Source organism: Balaenoptera borealis (assembly GCF_965194805.1).
Source record: "Balaenoptera borealis genome assembly, chromosome: 6".
NCBI lineage: Eukaryota > Metazoa > Chordata > Mammalia > Artiodactyla > Balaenopteridae > Balaenoptera > Balaenoptera borealis.
The window spans coordinates 58,687,822-58,715,658 of record NC_138863.1 but is presented as its reverse complement, the minus strand read 5'-3'; the positions used below and the strand labels follow the sequence as shown (position 1 = coordinate 58,715,658).

Below are 27,837 nucleotides of genomic sequence, written 5' to 3'. Positions count from 1 at the left end.
TTTATTGCAGTAGCCTGGAACGGAATCTTCAGTATCTCCGAAGTAAGCCTGTACAGCTCAAGGCAGCTGAAGATCAGAGCTTTCTAAGCCAAAATGTTTTGTTTCCGTCCGCCACACTTAATGGGGTGACAATAACTCTCCCAGAAGATGCTTGACAGAAGCACAGAGATGATGAGTACACAAGGAGGAAACTCAGATCCCTCACACTCAAAGGACTCTAAGAGGTGGGTAGGCAATGGAATACAGGCAAAAAATATTATACCGAAACCTTGAGAAGTGTATAAAAATCTGAAAACGCTCATAATTTTTTCTCAATCCACCTGAAAGGTTCAGACTGATATTTGTGACACATACCACGTACCTCAGAGAAAACGGTATCAGCTGAAAGAATGAAAAACAGAGGCACATTCTGGAGAAGTACTGGGATAGTTGACGTCCAAGGTTCTTTTAACTCTCAATTCTTTGAGCTATGAGTCTAGCCTCACAAGGAGTTTCATGATGCCAAGCCACGGCAGAATTCCTAGAAGTGGAGCTTCCAACGATTAGTGACCTAGAGTCTTCTACTTTGCCTGGTGCCACTTGATGGTACAAACTTTATTCTTCTCAACTAACGTAGGGCCTGGAGTCCAAGCGACACTCAATACATGAATAAATACATGCAGGCCTGAGGCTGGACAGAGGTGGAGGCCTGCAGCTATTATCTCCTTCGCCCTCCACTAAGCTCGGGAAAACACAGAACTTGATCACCTACCAGGTAAATGCCTGAGTGACTCTTTGGGGAAGTCTAACTATAGTTGGGTCTAAAAGGAGAACATGGGCAATAGGGTGATTTCTCTATGTATTTACAGAATTACTTTGAAGTTCTCTAATAAGTAATGTGCCCCAAACACACACACACACACACACACACACACACACACACACACACACACACCCTAGGACACTACAGTTCATGACTATTCTCACCCATTAGGAAAAACTCAACTAGAAAGGGGTATGTCACTTAGAAGTCTGGAGCCTGTGAGACACACAAGGGAGTAGTTGTCTAGGGTTTGGGTCTATTTCATCTTTAATGAGAACTTGTAAGGACAGTCAACTTTGGATACATTTATGAGGTGTCCACTATGCACCATAGGACATATATCAGATAATGTTCCTCCCTGTTTAAAACCCTCCAACGGTTTCTCATTTCACTTTAAAAATCCAAGCTCTGCCTAGGCCCACAAGGACCCACAAGATCTGCGTCCCCCCGCACACCCAGCTCTCTGACCTCATCTCAAGTAAACTCCCTCTTGCTAATTTCCTTCCAGGTCTTTCTGTTCCTTAAATGCACAAGCTCATTTGCATCCTGGCCCTGACACTTGTAAGCCCTCTCACCTGGTACACTCACCTCCCTGGTTCCTTTTCATTCTCCAGTTGTCAGCAAAAATGCCCCCTCTCATGTCCCATCTCTACTCCCATTTTCTTTTATACATTGCACATGTCACCACCTGGCATTTTTTCATTTAATTGTTTATTTACTTGTACATCCCTCCCCACTAGAATTCAAGCTCCACAGGACCTTGTTTCCTGCTGTCGCCTCAGCATCTAGAACAGCATCTGACTCCTGGTAGGTGCTCAATAAATATTATTTGTTGAATGAAAAAGAAAATCAATCTCTCTTTAAAATTCTACCAGAGCATAACATTCGTTTAAGAGCCTAAGGCTGTTCCCCCTAAAGCAGTGACTAAGGAATGCCAAGCCTAGACTTGCACTTTCTTCTCGGGAAGGCTTAGGTTAAAGGGAAATCTGCCAGGGAAAGGACACTGGAGATCAGCAGTAAACCCTTTAGCCAACCAGGGGGCTTGGCAATGTGTGCAGAGTCTCATGCAGTGCAAACGGCTCATGTCATCGGGCAGTGGGGAAGAGAAAAATGGGTTAGGAAAGTTAAAAACAAATAATCCAATCGGAAAGGAAGGGGAAGAAATTAAAAGATAAAGGAAATAAGGCAGGAAAAGATGGAGACAAAGGAGAGATCACATGGTGGGCGGGGGGTAGTTCCAACTGCATCACTGACAAAGCGGCCTTGGAGGCCACCCTCTGCAGTGGGTGTAGGTGTTGGACGTGAAAGCGCTCTCTGCCCTTCCTCTGTGCCCAGGTGTTCCCAGATCCGCGTCAGTTTCTCAGAATAAGGAATTTTAAGGACGAATGAGACTGCAGAGATCAGAGTCCACACCATCATTTACAGAAGAGGAAACGGGGGTCCAGAGAGGTTAAGTGACCTGCCTCTGTCACACAGCAGGCAGCAGCAGAGCTGGTGCCAGAAGCCCAGTCTCTCTCTCCATGGTCCAGTGTCATTATGGCCTTAAGCCTCATTTTAAGTTCAGAGGAGGATTTCACTTAATTCCTCTCTATAAGCATAAGAAGAGGTGGAAGGAAGAGGGGTAGAGAGAAGGCTGTGATGTGGAGGGGAGCAGTTAAGGGTAGGGTTTGTACTGCTGTTGGGGATGTTATTATAATCAAAGGCTGAAGAAAAGTGGATTGAGACCCCAAGGCGAATAAAGATAATCACAATTCTGGACTTCAAAGAGAATCTTAAATGCGTATATCACCCTATTCAATACATAGACCAGTCCCAGCCTAATGACAGAGTAAAACAATAATCAACAGTCTCCGGACCAATCAGATGAAGACTCCTCCATGTTAATCTACAGAAACAGAAAACGAAGGACGGACAGAGATTATAGTACAACATGGTGGTTCTCACCAGTCTGGGTAAAGCCGTAAAGAATCACAGCCAACGACCCTCCTATGGTGACCCCAAATCAACAGAGACTGAATAAGGGCAACAGTGACATGTATAAAATATAAGAACAATTGTTTTTCATAATTCTAGTTTTTCAAGTTGTGTTTTCATGACTACATGTTATAGTTCAGTATTTCCCTGGTAGTGGAAACATATTTTAGAATACTGTATTCCTTCCATTCTAAAACACCACCTTCTTCAATAGCAAAATACCCCCCTTATAGCTTTTTCGGGGGAAAAGGAAACAGTACCAAATTAAATGTATGCATTTATTGTAAGAGAAATTCTACTTGTAACTTGTTAAAATATAGGAATTATGCGATTTAAAAGAGCAGAAACAAAGGAATTACCTTCTTCCCCATAAACTTACCAGTACAGTTACATAGAGGGCTGATCATTTAAAAATAATCTCAGAAACAGAGAAATTAAAAACAAATTTTGTACTATTCTATGTCCTGCTAATATAAATTGGTATAATCTTACTTGGGGAAATATTTGCAATATATTTCCTTATGTTTTGGCAGCTCAGCATCCACTGACCCTACTTACAATGATGTCCTTCAGTTTTCGTTTGGAGACACATCCCTCCCTCCCTCCCTCCCTCCTTCCCAGACCCTGTGGGTCCAGAGGAATTCACTCCCATTCCAGATACATGAAGAGCTAGCTCATGGGATCCTTGCATTCATGTGGCCCCAGAGACTTTTTTGGCGATGGCCTGTGACCTCATCAGAACCAAGGGAATTTGTGGCCAGAGGAGAGGACTCTTCCTGAGGGATGAGACTGGAGTTGGATCTGTGACGATGGAGGGGCTGGAATTGGCTCACTCATCCTCTCACCCACATGGAGTTTGAAAATGAGACCAACAAAGTGGGGAGCTGGGGATGGAGAAAACCCAGCAGTTGACGTTGTTGGCTGAATCCATCTATACCTGAAGCTAGCACTATTTTGGACTTTTAACTTATACTAGCAAATAAATTCTCTATTTTGTTTAAGCTAGTGTGATCAGGTTTTCTATCACTGGCAATACAAACACTCTTACGTGATACAGAAATCAGCAGTAGAAGTGAATATTGAATGTGACTAACCCTAAAATGTGCAACTGGCTGATTTAAGGTTGGATGACAGCTAGTGCAGGCTCTCCTGCTCTAGGAGGTTGGCCATCCTGGCTATGTGATGGCAACACTGCTGGTTATGGCGCCACCTATTGAATCCTGGGTCTAAGACCACGAGCCTCCTGAAGGTGCACCATTAAAGGATTCGGAGAAGAAATGTAGAAGGTTGGAGTGTGTCGGCTACTTGCATCCTTCAGTGAGAGCCACAGGAAAGAGATAAACTTAGGATGAAACTGATTGGAAGCCCAGAGGCAGGGAAAAAGGGCTTTGTTAATAGAGGCCTTTTTTTTTTTTTTTCCTGTGAGGTGCAACCAAGATGGTTGAGAGTCAAATAATCTGAAGCTTTGTGGGTTTAAAAACCCAAATTCTCTACACTATGTTAACATTAGACAGAGCAGGGCCAGACGGTAAGAACAATATCAGGAAAGAAGTTTGAAACCTAGGAGAAGCCCGATTCCCCATCGTCCCTCCAAAGACACTGTGGTCTCTCATCTGAGTAGAAGGCCCGTTACATTCACTGTGATACACTGGTTTCCATCTCAGGAGCGAGGAGGAAATTATTAGTGGCTTCACCACCTCAGGCCACTGTTTCAAACTGTACCTAATCAGAGGCCACAAAATTTGGGAGTGGAGGATGGTTCATTTGCTGGGAGACAGAAATGCCCAGGCTTGGCCCCACATTCAAAGAGTACGACTCAACACAATCCTGAGTTTTGTTCACTAGTCCATGGAGTTCAGGGGTTAGAGAATCCTACCACGTTTTTAAGTACTAGAGGATAAAGCCCCAGAATGGTCGGAAACAGTTTATGATTGCTCAAATCCTAAGTCAATCCCTAGATCCCTGAAGCCAGGAGAACAGGGTGTAGGCCGTGGAACAGGTGCAGCCCTGCTCTGAGAGACGGCTCTGAAGGCAACAGATAAGGAAGGCCCACCCAGAGAGAAGGAGGTTAAGCCACTGGATGACCAAAGTTCTCATTCCATTGCCACACAGCTAGAATCTGTTCAGTGGGTTATAAAATATGCTAGAGACAGGAGACCAATGTCTCCGCTCCTTTCCCAAATGGAAGTTTAATTGTGAAATTCTTCTACTGTTCTCCCTCCACCATTGTATACTGGGTGTTAAATTTATAATCTAGCACTGGACCGTGAGATACTACATTCAGCACTGACGGACAAGACTGTGGAAAGTTTGGACTCGGCGCTGGACTTGGACCTGGATTGGCCACCTATTTTGGGGAGGAGGGTGAGTGTGATTTATTATGTGGGAGCATTTTTGAAACTGTATGTGTGGGAAGATGTGTGTGTGTGTGTTGGATAGGTAAATAGAGTATACATTGGTTGCTTTGGGGTTGTCCAGCATCCATTCTTCTGAATTACAGTAGAGCCTCAGACCTGGGGAGAGAGACATCCACTGATCTCCACTCCTGCTCTTCTGGCTCCAGTTGGGCTAACTCTACCCGGGCTCCAGGAATGGAAAGTGACCAGCCCTGGCCAGTTAGAGCCTGCGGTTCCCTGGCTGCAGTGATTGGTTCAGAGACGAGCATGGGACTACTTCGTACCAAGGAGACGCAACGAGACGTTTTCTAAGATGTGTGGGGCTGGGACTGGTGGTATGACAGCCACATGTACACACATGGAGACTGAGAATGAAGCCCTGCAGTGAACAAGCTGTGAGAGGAGCCTGAGACTAAGGGATAAATTAGGAGTTTGGGATTAACAGATACACACTACTATATCCCACTCCTGGGCATATATCTGGAGGAAACTCTAATTCAAAAAGATACATGCACCCCAATGTTCACAGCAGCACTATTTACAATAGTCAAGACGTGGAAGCAACCTAAGTGTCCAGTGACAGATGAATGGATAAAGAAGATGTGGTATGTATACACAATGGAATACTACTCAGCCATAAAAAAGAATGAAATGATGCCATTTGTAGCAACTTGGATGGACCTAGAGATTATCATACTAAGTGAATTAAGTCAGAGAAAGACAAATATCATATCACTTATGTGTGGAATCTTTAAAAAATGACACAAATGAACTTATTTACAAAACAGAAACAGACTCACAGACACAGAAAACAAACTTATGGGTACCCAAGGGGGAAGAGGGTTGGGGAGGGATAATCAGGAGTTTGGGATTAGCAGATACAAACTATTATATATAAAATAAACAACAAGGTCCTATCTTATAGCACAGGGAACTATATTCAATATCCCATAATAAACCAAAATGGAAAAGAATATGAAAAAGAATATGTACATAGATATATAAAACTGAATCACTTTGCTGTACACCTGAAATTAACATAAAATTGTAAATTACTGTACTTCATTAAAATAAATAAAAATATGAGGCAATTGGAAATTTGAATATTGATTGACATTTAATAATATTAAGATTATTGCTAATTTTTAAGCATGATAATGTTATTGAGGTTATGTTGTTTTTTACAAAGAGTCCTTAAATATTTCGAGATACATACTGAAATATTTGTGGATAGAAAGGTATGATGTCTAGGTTTGCCCTGAAGTGAAAAAGGGGGAAAATAGCTAGAGGTTTAAAGAAAACAAAATTGGCCAGAGATAATCATTCTTGAAGCTGTGTGAGGCATACGTGGCAGTTTGTTATAATGTTCTGACTACCTTTCGTATACATTTGAAATGTTTCTATAATAAAAAGTTTAAACAATAAAATAAAAATGACTCGAGGCTCACTCCCTTCTTCATCCACTAGAGGCTGTTAATGGGGTTTGCTCACTCTGTTACAATCATGCTCAGACCTGGGAGTTACAGAAGTTACCTTTTTCTCCTCATAATGATCTCTTTGGTTGATAGATGAAATGGGACAGAGACTGAGGGCTCCCTTATACTGATTCAGAACCCAAGTAGCTCTTCCTAGAAAAGCATTCAACTCTCAAAATTGGAGACCCTCTTAATGGCAAGAAAAAAACAAAAATCTAAATTCCAACCAACCAACCAAAGAACAAAAGAAAGCAACGCTCCCCCTAGATTAGCACTGTCCAGTAGAAATAATTTGAGCTATATGTGCAGTTCTATATTTTCTACTAGCTACATTAAAAAGAAAAAAAGTGAAATACTAATAACATATTTTATTTAACACCCTATTTCAAAAATATTATCATTACAACATGTACTCACAATAAAAAACCTATTAATTAGGCATTTTGCACTCTTTTTTCCTATTAAGTCTTCAAAAACAGGTGTGTATTTTACTATGGGTGACATTTCAAATGCTCAAGAACCGCTACCACACTGGACAACACATCTCTAGATGGTGAGGGCCTGGTGGGAAGGAGCCCTATCTTATACTTAATGATTTAATTAAAATGCAAACATTTCCCAGGTGTCACCAACATTCAATACAAGTGGCCCGCAGGGGAAAAAACCACGTGAGATATAGAAAAATGTTTCTTACAACTCAAGGGGCCAATGGGTGGAAAGCCCTGTTTTCACATCCTGCCATGTATCTGTTTGCACACACACCCAGGGAGAAGCTGCTAGAATATGGATAGCTGTGTGTTCCTTCTGGCTGCTAATCTGGTTGCTAATCATTAGGTATGAAGCCCAGGATGGGGTCTCTACAATGATTTCTGGGGTGGGGACAACAGCCATACTGTTCCCTGTTCAGTCTTCCCTCCAGCCATACGGCTGGTTACTCAGTGTCTCCTGCTGGAGAATTGAACCATGTGCACACGAAAGCCCTTCCCTGGGCTTCTCAGGAAAAAAAGGCTCTATCCAGCTCTGCACCTTTGGGCCTGATGGCACTCATCTGAAGCCTGCAGGAAGGGCTCACTGACCCGAGACTCCCCCTGGGGCCCCCTGACTCCAAAGAAGCAGGGCCAGGCTAGTGCAGCTGTTACGTGGAGAAGCAGACCCAGATCCTCTGCACGGGGACAGGAAATGGGGGTGTTTGTGGGTGTCACAACAACGGGGAGGGCCCGTCTGGGATTCAAACCAAGGATGCTAGACAACCTGCAATGTACCAGACTGTCCCACTCAATAAAGAACTGACCCGCATGACCTACAGAGGTCCTGTTGGACACTGATGTAGGTGAAAAAACTATTTAGTTTTCTGAGCCGAGAACTTAACTCCATTTTACATACAATTCAAAGTAATTATTGCACTGTTGTATTAGTCCCTGAATTTTCCAGTAATGCAACTGTCATATAAATGAAATACTATGTTTTGCTCAGCTTTTTACCCAGAGTTGCTCACCTCTGCTGGAAAATGTGTCCCAAGGTATCGCCACTTGCGGTACCTAAGTCTCTCTTACCCAAATTAGCCTGCAGTTGCAGCTGTCCGCCTCACAGTGATTATCAGGGTATCTGCAAACCCCTGACCACTCCATTTTGTTTGCTAATCAGTTGTACCCGATCACTTACAAATTGAAGTTATTTTATAATAAATTACATTCCTTTCATTTCTCTTTTTAAGTACAGATAAAGATTACATGGATCTGGGGGGACATGACGTGTGAGGTCAGATTATTTCCCTGGTGAAGGTTCATCGAAGCTTGTGAAGGGGGCATTAGAAAATACTGTTATTCAAAGTGAGCCCGGGGTCAGACAGGGCTGCAAGCCACTGCTTCTGTGCATACCCCTGACTGAGCTCCTTTAAAGTCAGGCACGGCAGTTTGATGGCTCTGCTTGTCCAGCCTGGGAAATAAAGAGAGGAACCCACGGGGACCGTCACAGCTGCTCACCTATAATCCTGGGAGGGAATCTCACACTTTGTTTCCCAACGGTCACAGCTGCATGCGGTGCTTCTTGCCCCTGTTTCTTAGCAGGCCCTGCTTCGCTCAGTGGCTTGGCTGAAACAATTTGTTCTGCTCGAATGACCCCAGATTCCATCTGATTTTGCCACTTCAAGAACTTTCCGCCTCCCATTTGGCTGCTCTGGAATCTCCAGATGACTGACTGGGAAAACAGACTGTTGGAAAAACACTTCCAGGTTGTCTCTAAAGGGATGGCTGCCCTATCAGACAACGGAAATGCCTTCTGCTGGACCCAATGCACGTACGTGTTCCCTCAACTCCAAATACAGGTGCAGGGGCAAGAGATCAGAAGAGGTGCGACCACAAGGTGATCTGCTCTACCATTCTGTGTGTGTGTTTTGTTTGTTTGGGTTTATTGGGTTTTTTTGTTTTTGCTCAGTGCTGACTAAATGACTCTTCCCCTGCTGCGTGGAAGCTGCTTAATTCAGTCTTGGATCATTTCATCCTGTTTGAGAACCATTCCAACAGAATGGACGGAATGATGGCTTACGTAAAAAGCAACTCCAGGACTACGTTTAAATATTGACTAGGTTGAGAAAAGCAAACCACAAAGACTTGAGGTGTAAAAGCCACATGTGGTTTATGTTTTGTAGGACACCCTCAGGAAGGTAAATGGACACAGTTTAAAAAAATCAAACTGGTTTCTCCCTGCCTCACCCTTACCTACCACCATTAAGAAATAAAAAACAAAATAAGACTAAACAGCAATTAAACAGAACCCAATCTGGGTGTTACTCTTGGCCTTGGGGTGGCAGCTCTGTCAAGCAAGGCAAATAAGTAGCTGTCTGGGTTCCATGGCTAAGGTCAAGCATAATCGCCGCCGGGTCCACAGCTCCTCCCATCCCGGCCACCGCCCCTCTCAGTCACCACAGCTGCTTCCTTCCAGATTTGCTTCTCCAACTCCAGCTCCTCTGGCCCCATGCTCAACCTCCTGGCCAGTCTTCTCCAGCCAGAAAGAAAAACGCACAAAGAAGACTAGTTCCTAGGAATCAAATCGTCTATGATCTTTTATCTGCTCTCCCCATGTACCTGTCTCTGACCTCACGGCTGACTAGGGAGCAGGAACGCTGCGAGGGCTCCCAGTCACTCAACACTCAGTATCCACTGCGTGCCAAGTGCTGTTTTAGGTGTTGCGGCTGCCACAGGGATCAGACAGGTGAGATCACACAGTGATCTCCACCCTCACAGAGCCCACGTTCACATCTGAGTTGACGATGTGATGGAAGGAAAACAATTTACCCCACGTTCCGTGCCGCACAGGTGTTACAGAGTACCCCGGTCACTGCCAGAGGAAGGGCTAGTTCAGGCAGACTCTGGTGTAAACGTATAGTGCACCAAAGTCCTGGGGTAATCATTTCGATTTGAGAACCATTTCCATACAAACATACTTGAGGGCACGCTGCCAGGCCAGTCCACAAAAGTCTATTTAATTCACAACATGACTAAACTAAAACTCTAGTTCCACTTCTTCAAGGGAGAGGACTCAGAAGTGATGGAGGGGAGAGGGCTTCATGATTGCTGCGCCAGCCTCAGCCTCTGCCCCATCCCCAAGCCGGCCCTACACTTTCCCTTGACCGCACTCAGGGCATAAGGGGCTCCTGTCCCTAAGTACTTCTTACCCAGAAGTCATAATTCCCCTCCACAGGGTAAGATGACCTCATCAAGATGTCAGGAGGAAATCGACTTGTTGCCTTTTATCTTTACAGACAGAGGAGTTGTTAACCCAAACGACATTAAATTAGTGGATGTTTTGTTGAGAGAAAGGAAGCCGTTTGGCTGGAGGGAGATGCTGTACAGTACAGTCACACTGTCTAGGGTAAACTTTCTTAAGTTTTTCCTACATTTTATAGTTTTCTTGCTTCACTTAAATATATATATTTTTTCTTATGAAAACGTCATACATGAAAAGTTTAGAAAATAGGAATCATATAATTTTTAAAGTGACCCATTAGTACTCAGAGAAAACCAGTTACCATTTTGGAATTTCCTTCCAGTCTTTTTTCCTTTCTGTGCATGCATCTGAAATGGAATCATACTGTATATATATAGTTTTATACTCTTCTTTCTCACACTTCCCCGTGTTATTAAATATTATCCTAACACAATTTTAATAGTTGCATATTTCATTTTTATAGATGTTCCATTACCTATGTAAATACTCTTTGTTGTTAGATATTTAAACTGCATCTAATTTATTATTACAAATCCTACTATGATTAATACACTTGTATGTAAATGTTTGTGGTCCTTTCAGATTATTTCCTTAGGATAAATTTATTAGAGTACAATTACTAGAATGGAAGATATGAAGTTTTTCCTTTTTCCTCTTGATACATGTTGTTATACTATTTTCTTAGTTTTAGCATTCATATTCTCACTAGCACCCATTTCATCTTTTCAACATGTGCTTTTATCACTTTTCAAATGTGCCAGTTTGATAGACAAAAAAATTGTATGTATGAGCCATTTTAATTTTCATTTCTTTGATTATTAATGAGGTTAACAATGTTTTATATGTATTTTTTGTCTTCTCCATTATTAGTATATCTTTCTCCATCTGTTATCTGGATTTTTTTTTTAAATCACAGGGTTTTAATCTTTTCCCTTATTTCTTCCACTTTTGAATTTAAAGACCACCTAAAAGCTCCATGACTTTTCATAGACAAAATAAAATGTTCTGACCACTGGGGGACTGGGTAGATAGCAGTGACCATTTCTGTGTGTTTATAAATAAAATTTCATAAATCCAGAATCACTCCTACTCCCAACAGATATACATTCACAAAAGAATTCCCTGAGATTGCAACTGTGGATAATTTTGTGCAGCCTCTGAGAATGTTCAATGTCTAAGAAATGTTTCCATCCCATACTGGGAGGAAGGAGCAGTACATCCGGGCACATCTGACCACGGTTCTTCCTGTCTCAAAGGCAGAAGTAGGAATGCCCTGATTTATGTTATACACGTGCAGACGTGTAAACGTCTAAAGTCTGAGTACAGAAAACAACCATTATGACCCTGAGTCACCTTATTCCATTTTTCACAAGACCAAAGTTCCCAGGAACTAAGGAGTAATTTAGGCTGACCTAATGAGCATCCAAGCTTCTGTTATGTTTGCCATCTTCCTTAGTAATTCTAAAAATATTCTGGAAAAAGTAAAATCTAACTTAGAATTTTTTTGACTGAAAACTTGGTGATAAAAACCTTTCTGAGCCTAAGTCATTCAAAGTAACTACAGTTATCTATTTGATGATTCACCGGAGGACCTGGGCTGGAATGACATTCTCTGGTCTCCTTTCCACCTGTGTCTTCCCAAGTCAAGAGCTATTCCTTACTTGGTACAGTTTTCTCTCCTAGACTTAGAAGATGCTCAATATGTCTAAATGAGAAATGTAGATAGTTTGGGGTAAAGTGACTGGCACAACGCTAAATACTCAGCAACATCAGCTATCATTACTACTATTAAGTGAGCTAAACTTCTCCCCAGTTAGTGCTACTTGGTAAAAGAGGGAACACAGCAGATGAAGTGGCTCTTTTTGTTTATAGAAGGATAATTCAATGTAATTTAAGAATAAAGAATTTACTCTATGTCATAGTTGAGAAAACCTGGGTACTCGTACTTTCAGAGTCTCCATTTTATATTGGTTCTACAGCTCATTTTCAAGTCTACTTAGGCCTATTTCAAAAAGCTGGCATTGATCTACACAATTCTCTTTTACGAATGCCTCTGCTTTTTTGTGCAATTTCAAAAATCACTAGACTTAATGAACACAAATTCAGAAAAAATGCCCCAGAAACTTCCTAAAAATACCATTTCTCCCAAAAGTTAAGGAGAAACAGGGATTCATATATTGAGTTTATGTTCACTGCCTTGTTTTCATTTCACCTGGAGAGGCTCCAGGTTAGAGTTCCAGGAGGAGGATGGGGACCCCAAATCCTCCACTTCAGAGAGCAGGCTTATCTTCAGTGCACTAAGAAAATGTCCCAAAGCCCTTTGGGACTGTCTCACCCAACTCGGAAATGGAAGAAAGAACTTCTTTTCAAGTCTGCTTTATTCTAGTGGTTGAGGAGTGCAGAAAGAACAGTAATGGTCTGTGACTGTTTTCAGAGGGGGCACATAATGAACTGAAAGAAAGCAGGCCTTGAGACAAGATCTGGGGTCTCTGAGCAAGTGAGAAAACAAAATGATTCCTATCATCATGCCCAGGTTCAGCCACCACGAGATGAGGGACGCAGACGTGAAACACAGTTGTGCCCAGAGTCAAGGAAAGCTTCAGCAGAACTGAATACCACACAGAAAACGCTTTGTGGATCCAACTCTTGTTGGCAGGGAATTCACGGAAAACCAATCTGAAGATCACCGATGTGAAATTTTATTTTCCAAAGTACAAAGGCTTCTGAACACAGAACTTTCTAGTCATCCTAGGTTTACTCCTACCTCGTGCAAAATACTCTGTAGGGGCACATTTCTAATATTCTTCATCAGCAGTGCCTACTGAATTCTCTTCAGCCTCTAATGCACAAATGTGGAGATTAGGTTTTCTTCCCTTGCTTTCCGCCCTCTCCCTATATCTTGCAAATACAGATGAGAGTTTCTCAGAAATGCTGAGAGATACATAAAGTTGAGGTATCTCAAAGTCTTTATAGGCATAAAGATGCACAAGGTTGAACAATGGAGAACAACACCACATATTATACCCTGGATTCATTAACAATTACTTAAAAACAGTGTAAAAGGCAGTGTACAATATATATTACTTAGGAAGTAACTGGGACCTGTTATTGCTTTGCTAGCATTTGGGCTTTTACAAAAATAAAGTCCACGGAAGGACTGGGTCAACTCAGTGGGTATTTTCCTTAAGTGTAACTCCTCCCACTCCCTCCCACACACAAGAAAGCAATTACATTTTAAAAAATATAAAATCAGAACTGGATGAAAGTCAAATCAGTTTCTTTTTAATCCATAAATCTGGGAATATAAAATCACTATAAGTTTATTATGGTTATATATTTAAAATCTCTAGTTCTATTTTCCTCAGCATAAGTAAAAAAGTACTGAAAGGTTTAGAATTTACTTGTAAGATAATGTAAAATATTACTATCTTCGTAACAAAAGAAATTCATGAATTTATGGAAAAAGGAATGATATTTATAAAACATGTTAGTAAAAGCACTTGCATATGTTTGCATATCAACATTTCAAAGTATTCAAAGGTCATTTATTTAAAAATATTTAGGACTTCCCTGGTGGTCCAGTGGTTAAGACTCCAGGCTTCCACTGCAAGGGGCATGGGTTTGATGCCTGGTCAGGGAACTAAGATCTTGCATGCCATGTGGCATAGCCAAAAAAAATAAATAAATAAAGTATAATATTTAAAGTATAATTAAAGGAAAGTTAAGAATTGCTTTACTCAAACTTGCAGTTTCTAAAAATTTATCAGAACCAGAGAGCCTGGATGTATCAAAGATTAAGTAGAAATCCACATTCAAGAGAGTTCCATGGAATTCTCAGAAAGGGAGAGCAGGCAAAGGGTCATCTGAGGACATTATTTTAGCCTAAACTTTGAATATCATTCAAACAGGGGAGCCAATGCCTGATATTAACAAAATGCAGTTTTCTACTGGTAAGGTCAGATGACAGCCCACCCTGTCTGCCAGAATTAGTGGATGAGGAATCATTTCATGAAGTCATGCACAAACATGAAATAGACTGTAAAGGTTTGCTGCCATCCCTCAATCATCGCTTTGCTTGGCTAGGCTGACTGCCGGCAGGAATATCTCCCTCTGCAAAATTGTTTCAAAGTAATGACCTGGAGGAAGTGGTGTGCTGATACCATGAAAAAAAAAAAATCCCTCAAACACAAAGATAGTTCAAAAAGCATCTGTATATGGCTCAGAGGAAACAAACAGCTCAGCTAATTTTCAAATCAAAATAAACCCAAGAGACCAGTTTACCTTGGCTATAACCACACACACACACACACACACACACACACACACACACACACACACACACGCACACACGCAGGAAAACTGAGGGTCAGCAATTATCCAGTGATTCTGTTCTGTGCCAAAGGGGATGAACGGGGAAGATTATCCATCCTGGAGCCAGGATGGAATAAGAGAAGATACCCCACCCCACATGGCTTCCCACACAGATTCACATGTATGTAAGGGGACTTCACACCATTCTCTCCATGAGACCGGTGGGTCCTAGAATCTGACGTCCCTCCCTGAAGCCAGTAGTAGATAAGAAGCCATTCTGAGACTCTAACATATGGTCTCTCCATCACCGAAGGCTTTCCATGGGTTTTCCTTCCACAATGCTGTCCTTACAGAGCTAAGAAAGGAGCAGGGCACCTAAAACTTTTTTTTTTTTTTGTCAACATTAGGCTGAAATACATCTACAATCTTTTAAAATGAACAATATTGAATTTTCAACTTTTGAGCATTTAAAAATATTCTTCAAATTAAGCCAACACATCAACAACAAAGATCACATTTATATTTGGTTTTGAAAACCATTTGGAATTTTCTGTAAAAGCAGCTACTTTTCTGACAGAATAGGTGGAGATTGCTACCAAAATCTTAAAAAGATCCTTATTTTTATTTTCAAATAACTTTCATTTGAGAAGATCATTAGATATGTCAGCAAAAGTCTTTAAATTGGTTTTTCAGTCCTGGTTTTGTATCACTGCTTTGACGTCTTTCTTGCTGATAGGGTGAAGGAAGTTCCAAAAGCCCTTCAGTTCTGATCATTTGAGGAAATTCATCTCACAGCTGAAGGCTTATTTATTTTATTTGATTTTCATCTTTGTGAGAGGAAGACAGGAAAAAGTGATTGAATTTTAATATCAGAAACATGTGTCATTGACCGTCAACTGGGTAGTAAGATTTTTAGTTTAAAACTTTTAGTACCCAGGGGACAATTAAAGTATTTTAAAGGATGCTTTCCCTTCCCCTTCACAATATTCAGGCTGGGTGCAGGAAGCAGAGATTTTGTCTTAGCTCGGTAGCCCACCCACAAGAGCAGCTCCACGCTACAGTTTTCGACATTTGTCTTTCTAGGCGGAACACCAGTCAGCAATCCTCTGAAGCTCATAAAACCCAACATAACCTTTTGGGCTTCTCTGGTAAAAACACATTGAGTAATAAAGGACAGAATGCTTTCTGTTCAATGTTTCCAGTGCTATTCTCTGGCCAGAAGAAATACCAAATCATAGGCATCTGGAAAAGAGAGATGGCCCAGAAAGAACAATGGTCTTACACAGCCTGTGAGCGGTGACCCCCTAAAGGTTCATCTCCTGCTGTCTGCTTCCTGTGGAGCTACAAGCATTGGAGCAAAGAGCCATTTCTATCAGACTTGACTCAAGTGATAGGGGGGACTTAAAGGGCAGTGGTCAACTTCTAGGGAGTGAAATGTTGTCTGATCACCTTGAGGATACAGGGAGTGGTGAAAAGATGCGGGTCCATGGCAGTGACAGTGAGAGAAGGAAGTGTGGTCCATGAGATTGCACACCATGTAATGATAGTATCTTCCCTATGAGCTTTCCCAAAGGCATCATTCAGCTTTCGAAAACAATTAAAAGGCCCATCAACATCTCTATGTGTAGTTTACACATCATACGATGCTTTCTTGGCTGGTCCATGGGCATAGAAAGAATTGAATAAGATACCAGAAAGTAGACGAGCTACAATGTGAACTGATGCAGAGGTGGAAAGGGCATGACTTAGGAGGGCAAGGATTCAAAAAAGGTCTCTGAGGTTTCATTTCCGCAGTTCTTACTCACATAATTTCCTTTCTGGATCTTAACAGTGACTAATGGGCCTTAGAAAATGAATCGGGGTACTAGGTGGAAAATGCCAGAAGTCGACGGCTCTCTTCAACAGTGTTAAGTTTTTTTTTTAACCCTTTCTTTACTCTAAAGTCCTCTTTTCAGAATAATTTAAAATTCCATAATTACAAGTGCTCCCTTTGTGCCTGTGTTTCCCTTCTGAGACCAACTGCAGCTAGACCCACCCTAGACGTGGCCAGCTGGACGAGAGCAGGTCCCTGGCCAGGAGTGGCCAGTCTTCAGGCTGGATAGCACACTGAGCTGGCCGGGCATGAAAAACTCTACTCACATAGGGCGGTCAGGTTCCTCCCAGAAGGATGAACTGGGAATCATGGAGAGGGAGGGGCAGTCAGCCGATGGCACCAGACAAGAGACAGAAAGGCACAGCTGACCCAGTTAAGCAGTGGACATGAAGAGAGAGGAGATGATCCATCTCCTGGCACATCATGGTTTCTCAGGTCCCTAAACTGCATCCTCGTCTTCAACGATTTTAACAATATTAATAGTAACAAGAACAATAATATTAGCTAACATTCATTGCACACTCGCTATATGTTAAGGAGCATTATAGGCCCTTTTACAAATATGAATCCAATCGTTTTCACAATAATTTTATGAAGTAGATGATGATGATGATGTTGGCAATGAAGCACAGAGAATTAAGTAACTTGACCAAGTCTACACAGCTTTTAAGTGGTAGAGACACAACCTGAACTCAAATGGCCTGGCCCCAGAGTCCATGCTTCTAACCAACATGTGTCTCCCTGTGGGGCTAGTTCTGGGTACCCCGTTTCCTTATTGACCTTCCTGCAATAAAGTCCCTCTATTAGGGAGGGCTGACAGTGTGTCTATTTCTTGCTCCCCTATTGTCTCAAAATTAGCATTTTTCTTAGTGCCACTCATTATGAATCTCAGTAACTTAAGTACATATTTATTAATTCAAGAACCATTTAATGCTTACTATGTGCCAGGAACTGCTATGAGCTCTGGAAGCTGTTACAGCTCTCGGGAACCTTATCCTTGGTAGAAAGAGAGTTGGTCTGCAAACCCCAACCCACTAGAATGTGCTTCCAGTGTCTACTCTGTAAGGTCACACTTCCATATATAACACGCATATATCACTTATGCATGATATGTGTACTATGATATCCTATCTTTGTACATATTGTGTCTTATTTTTGCATAATACTATATTGTATCCTGAGCTCATTGATAAAATAATGTCTAAAAAAGCACATTTAAAAAATCACCAATCCTTAAAAAACTAAAAATAGAGTTACCATATAATTTTGCAATCCCACTCCTGGGCATATATCTGGGGAAAACTCTAATTTGAAAAGATACATGCACCCCAATGTTCACAGTAGCACTATTTACAATAGCCAAGACCTGGAAGCAACCTAAGTGTCCATTGACAGATGAATGGAAAGAAGATGTGGTACATATATACAATGGAATATTACTCAGCCATAAAAAAGAATGAAATAATGCCATTTGCAGCAACATGGATGGACCCAGAGGTTATCATACCATATTAAGTAAAGTCAGACAGAGAAAGACAAATATCATATGATATCACTTATATGTGGAGTCTAAAAAAATGATACAAATGAACTTATTTACAAAACAGAAATAGACTCACAGAGGCAGAAAACAAACTTATGGTTACCAAAGGGGATGGGGGGGAGGGGGTGGGGGAGAGATAAATTAGGAGTTTGGGATTAACATATATACACGACTATATATAAAACAGATAACCAACAAGGACCTACTGTATAGCACAGGGAACTCTACTCAATATCTTGTAATAACCTATAATGGAAAATAATCTGAAAAAGAATATATATACACACATATATATGTATAACTGAATCACTTTGCTGTACACTTGAAACTAACATAATATTGTAAATCAACTATACTTCAATAAAAAAATGAAAAATAAATCACCAGAACAAGAACAGACATGTTGAAGATGGCTTCCCTCCTAGGATTTCAAACGTCCTTCCTAAGTTTCAGAGGTCTTCCCTTCCTAGGATTCCGGGTCAGAGTGAGGCTGTGGGGAGGGCAACAGTTATGCTCGTGCTGGCTGGGACTCGCTCGGAAAGAGTACGTGCCTGTAGGTGGGGCTGCCATGTTCCCCCCAGACACGGTAGAGCAGCGGTGGTTCTAGCAGGGCATCTCAGGAGTACGAACCACGGCCTTTTCTCCATCCTACCGAAGCTCAGGGTCGGCCACTTGTTCATGGTACGGGCCCCATCGCCCCTAAACGATGTTCATATATGTCTGTAGCACTTGCAAGATGGGTGCTCCCAGACACCGGGTGTCACACTGTCTCATCTACCCCTACAGCAACCACAACCCTGCTCTGCATCGACAGGCCTTTAATACATTTTAAGTAATTGTCTTCCCCAAATTCCAAAGTCTACCGTGCAAACTGGTGAACATAAATAAGTTTAAAGAAGATCAATTACCTATAATCCTACTGGGTAGAAATATACATTTGTTAACTTTTCGGATTATTTCCTTCTGGTCTTTATACATACATGAAATGTTTTAAAATTAGGATTGTAATGTATGTAAGTTTGGAATCCAATTTTTGATTTTTAATGACTGCATGATATCCTACATCAAAATTTATTTAACATTCTTTTATTGCTGGTCATCTAGTTATCTCTTACTTTCCTTTTATAAGTGTGCCAATATCAATATCATTATATACAGATTCTTGTGCTCAGCTAGGATTATGCAATGGAATAAATTATAGAAACAGAAGTATTGGATCAAACAGTTTGAACAATTTAAACTCTCTTGATACACAGTGCATACACACATTGGGAAGGCTCACATTTCCTCTGGCATCATAAAGGAATGCCCCATTCACCGTACTCTTGCCAACACTGAATATTACAGTTTTAGAAAAGCTATATCCTAATTTGGTTTCTTCAATGGGTCGGAACAGAGTATATATTGAAACTCTATGCTCCAAAGTAAATTTCAGAAGAGCCACTTACGAACAAGAGTAAAATAAGCCTATGATCGTCAGTCCCCAACTTCAAGCCCCTGAAGCCTTAAAATGCTGTAGAATTTTTAAAATGGAAATTACTTTAGAGATCAGTGAATAAACTGTTTTGGTTTATAAATAAGGTAACCAAAGCTCAGAGAGGTTAGGGACCTGGGCAATGTATTCGAGTTAGAACTAGAATCTAGTTGTCTTGCCCCATGAGTCATTTCTTTAGAATAGGTTGACAACCTAACAGAAGCAACAGAGTGAAAGTATAAAGGAAAAAAACAGCATACAATATTTGAAAAGGAAACCATTACTGATCTAAATTCTATTTTATCTTTGACGTCAAGTCAGAATAACTTGTTTTATGGACAAAAGCAAAAGCTCACATCTAAGTACTACTCTGTTCTTAAGATCCTTGTTTAAATCTATAATAAGATTTTTTCCCCCGCAAGCATTCAAATATTCAGCATTGATCTATTACCTTCTCATCTGGCCAACATTCACTAAGAAGATACTGTGGCCAGGGGCTGTGCTAGGTGCTGGGGTAGCAGGGGGGAAGTGTCACAAGGTAAGAAACGAGGGATTCATTCTTGGGGGGAGGTGGGCAGGAAGACGTGAGCAAACAATCATAATCCACGCGACTGGGTGGTGACAGGAGTGCACGGGTGCTGTGGTGGTGGCAGAGCGATGGATGTGGAAGGCTTCACACAGGAGCTGGCCAGGAGCTGTGCTTGTGCTTGAAAGCAGTCTACTGAGCAGAGGAGGGAGAGGAGCCTCCCAGGCGGCGAGAGAGTAAGGCTGCTCGTCAGATGTGGCTGAAACATGGCGGCCTGGGGAGACGAGGCTGGAAAGGTATTCTGGGGTCGGGCAGTGTTCAGGAATTTGGACTCCCAAACTGGAGGTGCCTGGCCCATGAAAGACGTTTAAGCAGTGGTGCCATGGTCAAAGTTGTGCTTTATCAGCTCACTCTGATGGCAGCGAGGGGAAGGGCTGGAGTCTTTGAGGGCAGGAGACTTATCTGCACTAGTCCAGCCCACAGGCTTTGAAGGTATAATTCAGGGAAGAGGCAGAGGAAACATAAAAGGGGACATGGATTCAAATAATACTGAATGTTATTTGAGAAATAACATGACATAGAGATTGATTAGACGGGGGTGCCATTAATGAGGTGGGGAAGGCAAAAGGAGGTCCAGGTTTTAGAGGGAAGGCATTTGCTCGCATTGAGCTTGAGATCTGGCAAGATATCAGGTATATCCAGAAAGCAAATGGAAATACAATCTGGAGGTCAGGGAGGGACAAGCACAGGTCACAGGTCAGCATAAGCAGTATAGGGCTAACCACCCCTCCCACTCCAACATCCTCCCGCGTACACTTGCGTACTTCCTCTCGCCTGCAGGCAGTACTGCCCATTAGAAATATGCCAGCCATATACACAATTTACAGTTTTCTAGTAGACACATGAAAAATAGTGACAGGTGAAATTAACTTTAAGAATAAGTTTTAGGGGCTTCCCTGGTAGCGCAGTGGTTGAGAATCTGCCTGCCAATGCAGGGGACATGGGTTCGAGCCCTGGTCTGGGAAGATCCCACATGCCGCGGAGCGACTAGGCCCGTGAGCCACAACTACTGAGCCTGCGTGTCTGGAGCCTGTGCTCCACAACAAGAGAAGCCGCGATAATGAGAGGCCCGCGCACCGCGAGGAAGAGTGGTCCCCACTTGCCGCAACTAGAGAAAGCCCTTGCACAGAAACGAAGACCCAACACAGGCAAAAATAAATATAAAAATAAATTAATTACTTTTAAAAAAAAGAATATGTTTTCTTTAACCCCATATATCTAAAATATCATTTCAACATGAATCAATTACTAATGAGATATTTTACAGTCATCTTTTCGTACTAAATCTTCATATCCTATGTATCCTTTACACCTACAGCCCAGCCCGTATCAATTCCGACCAGCGACATTTCAAGGGGACTATGCACCGGACTATGCGGAACTAGACGGTGAGCCGCAAGGGTGATTTAGGCACCAACATGATGTGTCTCTAGGCCTTGGAATTTGTGGAATTAAATTAAACAGAACTTAATTTTACAGATGAGAGAACAATGAGGAACCTGTTGAGCCCCCCAAATCACTACCCACCACCCCCTTCTCGTGCTCTGAGAGGCAGTGGCAAAGGGGCAGCGTCACATGTGACTGGAAGTTTGAAGGGGTGAAGGATAGGGACTACCCCTCTATAAACCTTAGTTATTAGGTTATCAAATATCCTGGAAGCAATCTGATCGAACTCAGATCCACTTGAACTTGAACTGGTTATCTCTTAATCTGTATATGTGTCTGGTCTCCCAATAAGTTTCCTAAGGCAGTGGTTCCCAAATGTCAAACATTTGCAAACCGACTTCATAATCCTGGGATGGCTGCATACCACCCAAATGATATCATTTACTTAATATTTTTATTTAATTCAACTAACCTTAAAAGAATCTGAATACATAATTTAGTGTCATCCTAAGTGACTAGATCCACGAAACCATGGATTTCATGTGTTGTTAGATATTTTTTCTAGCACACATGATAACTAGGGGAGAACCCACTTGCAAGCTCACTCACATGTTGGCAGGACTCAGTTCCTCGCTGGCTATTGGTCAAAGCCTCCCTCCATTCTGTGCCGTGTGGGTCTATGGGGTAGTTCAGAACATGGTAGCTGGCTTCCCTCACAGTAAGCAACAGAGTGACAGAAAGCCCCCAAGATGGAAACCATAGTCTTTCATAATTAAATCTCAGAAGTGATATCCCATCCTCTCTGCTGCATCCTGTTCACTATAAATGAATCACTAAATCTAGCCCACATGAAGGGGAGGGATTTAAATAAGGGTGTGAATTCCAGGAGATGGGGATCCTTGGGGGCTATCTTAGAAGCTGCCTACCAGGTAATGATGTAAAATGTCAATGACCTCTATTGGTGATGATGTCACAAGCGCTGCTAAAACTACGGCAGTTTGTTGGCTACATTCATACTTGCAGGACATGCAAATTTTCAGTTAGAGGTTAGTGAAAATAAAGGTGTGTTATGTTCACAGACTTCAGCTTAAACCCCCTTGTGTTAAAGAACTCAGCATACCTCGCACCACCTAAAACTCAGTCTGATGCTTTGTGGATGGGCACAACGACTCCTCACATACCCCTGGAACCACCATGTGTGGGCATTTACCATGTTTGTGAAAGAATCCTTTTTTTTTTTTCTTAACCTTGTGGTACTGCAAGTCCAACTCTAAAATAAATCGACTTTGAAAACTCTGAAAACTGTTCCCACAGCTGCAAAAAGCAAGTGTTTGATACTAATAAATCAGGATTAGTGGAGCTCGGCTTATAATGAAACTTTCACCTCCTCTGGGCAGGAGGAGAAACTGATCTACTGGGACAAACAAGTCATGTTTCAAAGGAATCACCATTTTTCTAATGACAAGTAGGATCGGAGTAGAAAGCAAATAGAGGAGGGATGTTGTATTCCTAAAAAATCCTATCTTCTTAAACTTGGGGCCCTCTGAAAACACGAATCAAAATTATATTTCTAAGGGCCTTGCTTGACTCTGCTTATTATCTTTCCAGCCATAGCCACTGCAGGTATTTTCCTTCTAGATGGTGAAGAATAGCCTGGGATGCTAACGATAGGCCCAGAGCAGAGAACCAGTGACCTTGGTACACAATTATAGGTTAAATTTTGCCCTCCTGGACCCCAATCAAAATTCGTCATCGCCTGCTCACAGAAATGCCTAGGTGTTCCATTGTACTGGGGGTGAGACAGGAGTTATATTCAAAATATTTAACAACCAATAAGGCACAGGCAATAACCAATCCAAACAATGTCTGATGCTGGAGCAGGGTCCTGGGGCACCCCTTGCTGTGCCAGGCATTAATCCTTAGTTGCTGAAATATGACAGAGGTCTTAGGGGTGCTGGGGTGTACTCGGGTGACTGAGGTTGGTGATGAGTCACCAACGGGTTTTGAAGCATCTCAGTATTTTAGAAACCAGCGCGGCTGCACCAGTGCTAACAGTCTGAATATCATCTGCTGCAGTGGGGGGCTGCTCCTCCCAAGGGTGCCCATGGAGGGTTCCAGTGTAGGAGCTGACCCTATTGCCCTTTGGCACTCCGTCTGGCTTGTACTGTGGGGACACAGCCCAGCCCTTCTTTCTGCGCCTGGAGTTGAGGTCAGTGCCTCTAGGTCCTGGACCACTTCCAAGGCTCTCAGAACCCCCTGCTCATGTCTTCTCAGGGCTGGCTGGCTGCAGTCTCCCAGCTCCCAGGCACCTTCTAGGAGCAGCCTGGACAGCTGCTGCCCGCTGGCACCAATGGACTTCTACGCAAGAGAGGGCTCGGTGTTTCCTGTAAGTTTGATGGAGGGGCTGTTCTTAGTCCACAGGCATCACACCACCCAAGCAGCCCCACCACCGTACGGGGCAGAGATGAAAAAAGAGACTCTTTTCGTGTACCCTCTCATTTCAAGGACTGGTTTAGCAACTACCTGAAATTCCTGAATGGAGCCCATGTTTTACTTTTTCATAAAAGAGGTCATTCTGCAGTGCCTCTTGGTCTACATTATTTTACTAAAATGCTCTGGTTGGTTTACTTTGCTCTTGCTTCTGGTAAGCAGAGTAGGGGAGGCTTTGGCTACAGGTAGCCCTGGGTCTGAATTCTGGCTCAGGGGACTGCAGCCCAGTCACTTCCCCTCTGAGGCAATATAAAAACTTCTGTAAATGGGGCTCACACAGAGCCTGCCTTGTAGGCTGGTCGAGGGTCTAATGAGACAAAGACAAAATGGATAGATACTCTTATAAACTGAGTACAAGACTGAGAATAAAAACTTTTAGTCTCTGTTTGGGGTAGGAACTTCCAGTGTTACTCCAGTGTACCAATTTAAGTATTTCTTAAATAGATCTTTTTTGTTCACTCAAGCTGACTAAAAAGCAGACAAAGGGCGAATTTAGAGGTCAAATGTATTCAATAGGTTTTGCACAGACTTAGATCCAACCTATGAGAACTCAGCGTTCTCCCTACTGACTGAAGTTAACATACCTCCTTTTTTTCCAGGAAAATAGCTAACATACATTAATTCATTAATATTTGTATAACTAGCTAACATTTGTTTCAATCACAATAAATGCAATTTCAAATCAAGATAATATAAACATAAACATTAAAAGATGAAAAGAACCTCATAATATTTTCTTCAATTGCCTTGACATATATGCAAAGAACAGCATGATTTCTTTAGGTATTGAGCATCTGAAAAAAAAAAAACTTTGCTTTTGCCTATGCTGCTAAAAATTTTTTTCTTAAAAATAAGAATTATGGAGACTTCCCTGGTAGTCCAGTGGTTAAGACTCCACGTTTCTACTGCAGGGGCCGCAGGTTTGATCCCTGGTTGGGGAACTAAGATCCCACGAGATGCAGCCAAAAAAAAAAGAAGTACATTTTCTTCTCAAGTGCTCATGGAACATTCTCCAGGATAGACTATATCTTGGGTCACAAGTCAACCCTTGGTAAATTTAAGAAAACTGAATTCATATCAAGTATCTTTTCCGACCACAACACTATGAGACTAGATATCAATTATAGGGAAAAAAACTGTAAAAAATACAAACACATGGAGGCTAAACAATATGCTACTAAATAACCAAGAGATTACTGAAGAAATCAAAGAGGAAATCAAAAAATACCTAGAAACAAATGATGATGAAAACACGATGACCAAAAACCTATGGGATGCGGCAAAAGCAGTTCTAAGAGGGAAGATTATAGCAATACAATCCTACCTCAAGAAACAAGAAACATCTCAGATAAACAACCTAACCTTACACCTAAAGCAATTAAAGAAAGAAGAACAAAGAAAACCCCAAAGTTAGCAGAAGGAAAGAAATCATAAAGATCAGATCAGAAATAAATGGAAAAGAAATGAAGGAAACAACAGCAAAGATCAATAAAACTAAAAGCTGGTCCTCTGAGAAAATAAACAAACTTGATAAACCATTAGCCAGACCCATCAAGAAAAAAAGGGAGAAGACTCAAATCAACAGAATTAGAAATGAAAAAGGAGAAGTAACAACTGACACTGCAGAAATACAGAGGATCATGAGAGATTACTACAAGCAAATATATGTCAGTAAAATGGACAACCTGGAAGAAATGTACAAATTCTTAGAAAAGCACAACCTTCCGAGACTGAACCAGGAAGAAACAGAAAATATGAACAGACCAATCACAAGTAATGAAATTGAAACTGTGATTAAAAATCTTCCAACAAACAAAAGCCCAGGACCAGATGGCTTCACAGGTCAATTCTATCAAACATTTAGAGAAGAGCTAACACTGATCCTTCTCAAACTCATCCAAAATATAGCAGAGGGAGGAACACTCCCAAACTCATTCTACAAGGCCACCATCACCCTGATACCAAAACTAGACAAACATGCCACAAAAAAAGAAAACTACAGGCCAATATCTCTGATGAACATAGACACAAAAATCCTCAACAAAATACTAGCAAAGAGAATCCAACAGCACATTGAAAGGATCATACACAATGATTAAGTAGGGTTTATCCCAGGAATGCAAGGATTCTTCAATATATGCAAAACAATCAATGTGATACACCATATTAACAAATTGAAGGATAAAAACTATATGATCATTACAATAGATGCAGAAAAAGCTTTCAACAAAATTCAACACCCATTTATGATAAAAACTCTCCAGAAAGTAGGCATTTGAAGGAACCTACCTCAACATAATAAAGGCCATATATGACAAACCCACAACCAACATCGTTCTCAGTGGTGAAAAACTGAAACCATTTCCTCTAAGATCAGGAACAAGACAAGGTTGCCCACTCTCACCACTATTATTCAACATAGTTTTGGAAGTTTTAGCCACAGCAATCAGAGAAGAAAAAGAAATAAAAGGAATCCAAATCAGAAAAGAAGAAGTAAAACTGTCACTGTTTGCAGATGACATGATACTACACATAGAGAATCCTAAAGATGCTACCAGAAAACTACCAGAGATAATCAATGAATTTGGTAGAGTAGCAGGATACAAAATTAATGCACAGAAATCTCTGGCATTCCTATACACTAATGACGAAAAATCTGAAAGGGAAATTAAGGAAACACTCCCATTTACCATTGCAAGAAAAAGAATAAAATACCTAAGAATAAACCTACCTAAGGAGACAAAAGACCTGTATGCAGAAAACTATAAGACACTGATGAAAGAAATTAAAGATGATACGAACAGATGGAGAGATATACCATGTTCTTGGACTGGAAGAATTAACATTGTGAAAATGACTATACTACCCAAAGCAATCTACAGATTCAGTGCAATCCCTATCAAACTACCAATGGCATTTTTCACAGAACTAGAACAAAAAATTGCACAATTTGGATGGAAACACAAAAGACCCCGAATAGCAAAAGCAATCTTGAGAAAGAAAAACGGAGCTGGAGGAATCAGACTCCCTGACTTCAGACTATACTGCAAAGCTACAGTAATCAAAACAGTATGGTAGTGGCACAAAAACAGAAATATAGATCAATGGAACAGGATAGAAAGCCCAGAGATAAACCCACGCACAGTCACCTTATCTTTGACAAAGGAGGCAAGAATACACAATGGAGAAAAGACAGCCTCTTCAGTAAGTGGTGCTGGGAAAACTGGACAGCTCCATGTAAAAGAATGAAATAGAACACTCCCTAACACCATACACAAAAATAAACTCAAAATGGATTCAAGACCTAAATGTAAGGCCAGACACTATCAAACTCTTAGAGGAAAACACAGGCAGAAACCTCTATGACGTAAATCACAGCAAGATCCTTTTTGACCCACCTCCTAGGGAAATGGAAATAAAAACAAAAATAAACAAAATGGACCTAATAAAACTTAAAAGCTTTTGCACAGCAAAGGAAACCATAAACAAGACCAAAAGACAACCCTCAGAATGGGAGAAAATATTTGCAAATGAAGCAACTGACAAAGGATTAATTTCCAAAATATACAAGCAGCTCATGCAGCTCAATATCAAAAAAACAAACAACCCAATCCAAAAATGGGCAGAAGACCTAAATAGATATTTCTCCAAAGAAGATATACAGATTGCCAACAAACACATGAAAAGATGCTCAACATCACTAATCATTAGAGAAATGCAAATCAAAACTACAATGAGTTATCACCTCACACTGGTCAGAATGGCCATCATCAATAAATCTACAAACAATAAATGCTGGAG

General features: G+C 41.4%; 2 protein-coding genes across 7 annotated transcripts in view; one reads left to right on the top strand and one right to left on the bottom strand.

The window, feature by feature from the left end:
- The window catches only part of LOC309631404 (uncharacterized protein), a 126,514-nt gene extending 112,451 nt beyond the window's left edge, over nucleotides 1-14,063 (top strand). The window contains exons 8-9 of one of the 4 annotated variants that reach the window (XR_014246242.1): nucleotides 11-1,609; nucleotides 3,310-14,063. The gene's annotated coding sequence lies outside the window, so the exon portion shown is untranslated. Of the gene's footprint in view, nucleotides 1-10 lie in introns of all 4 variants that reach the window. The other 3 variants (XR_014246243.1, XR_014246244.1, XR_014246245.1) reach the window with 3 other exon arrangements.
- Nucleotides 1-27,837, bottom strand: part of WIPF1 (WAS/WASL interacting protein family member 1) — a 118,948-nt gene that overhangs the window by 37,653 nt on the left and 53,458 nt on the right. The gene's annotated exons all lie outside the window — the stretch shown is intronic.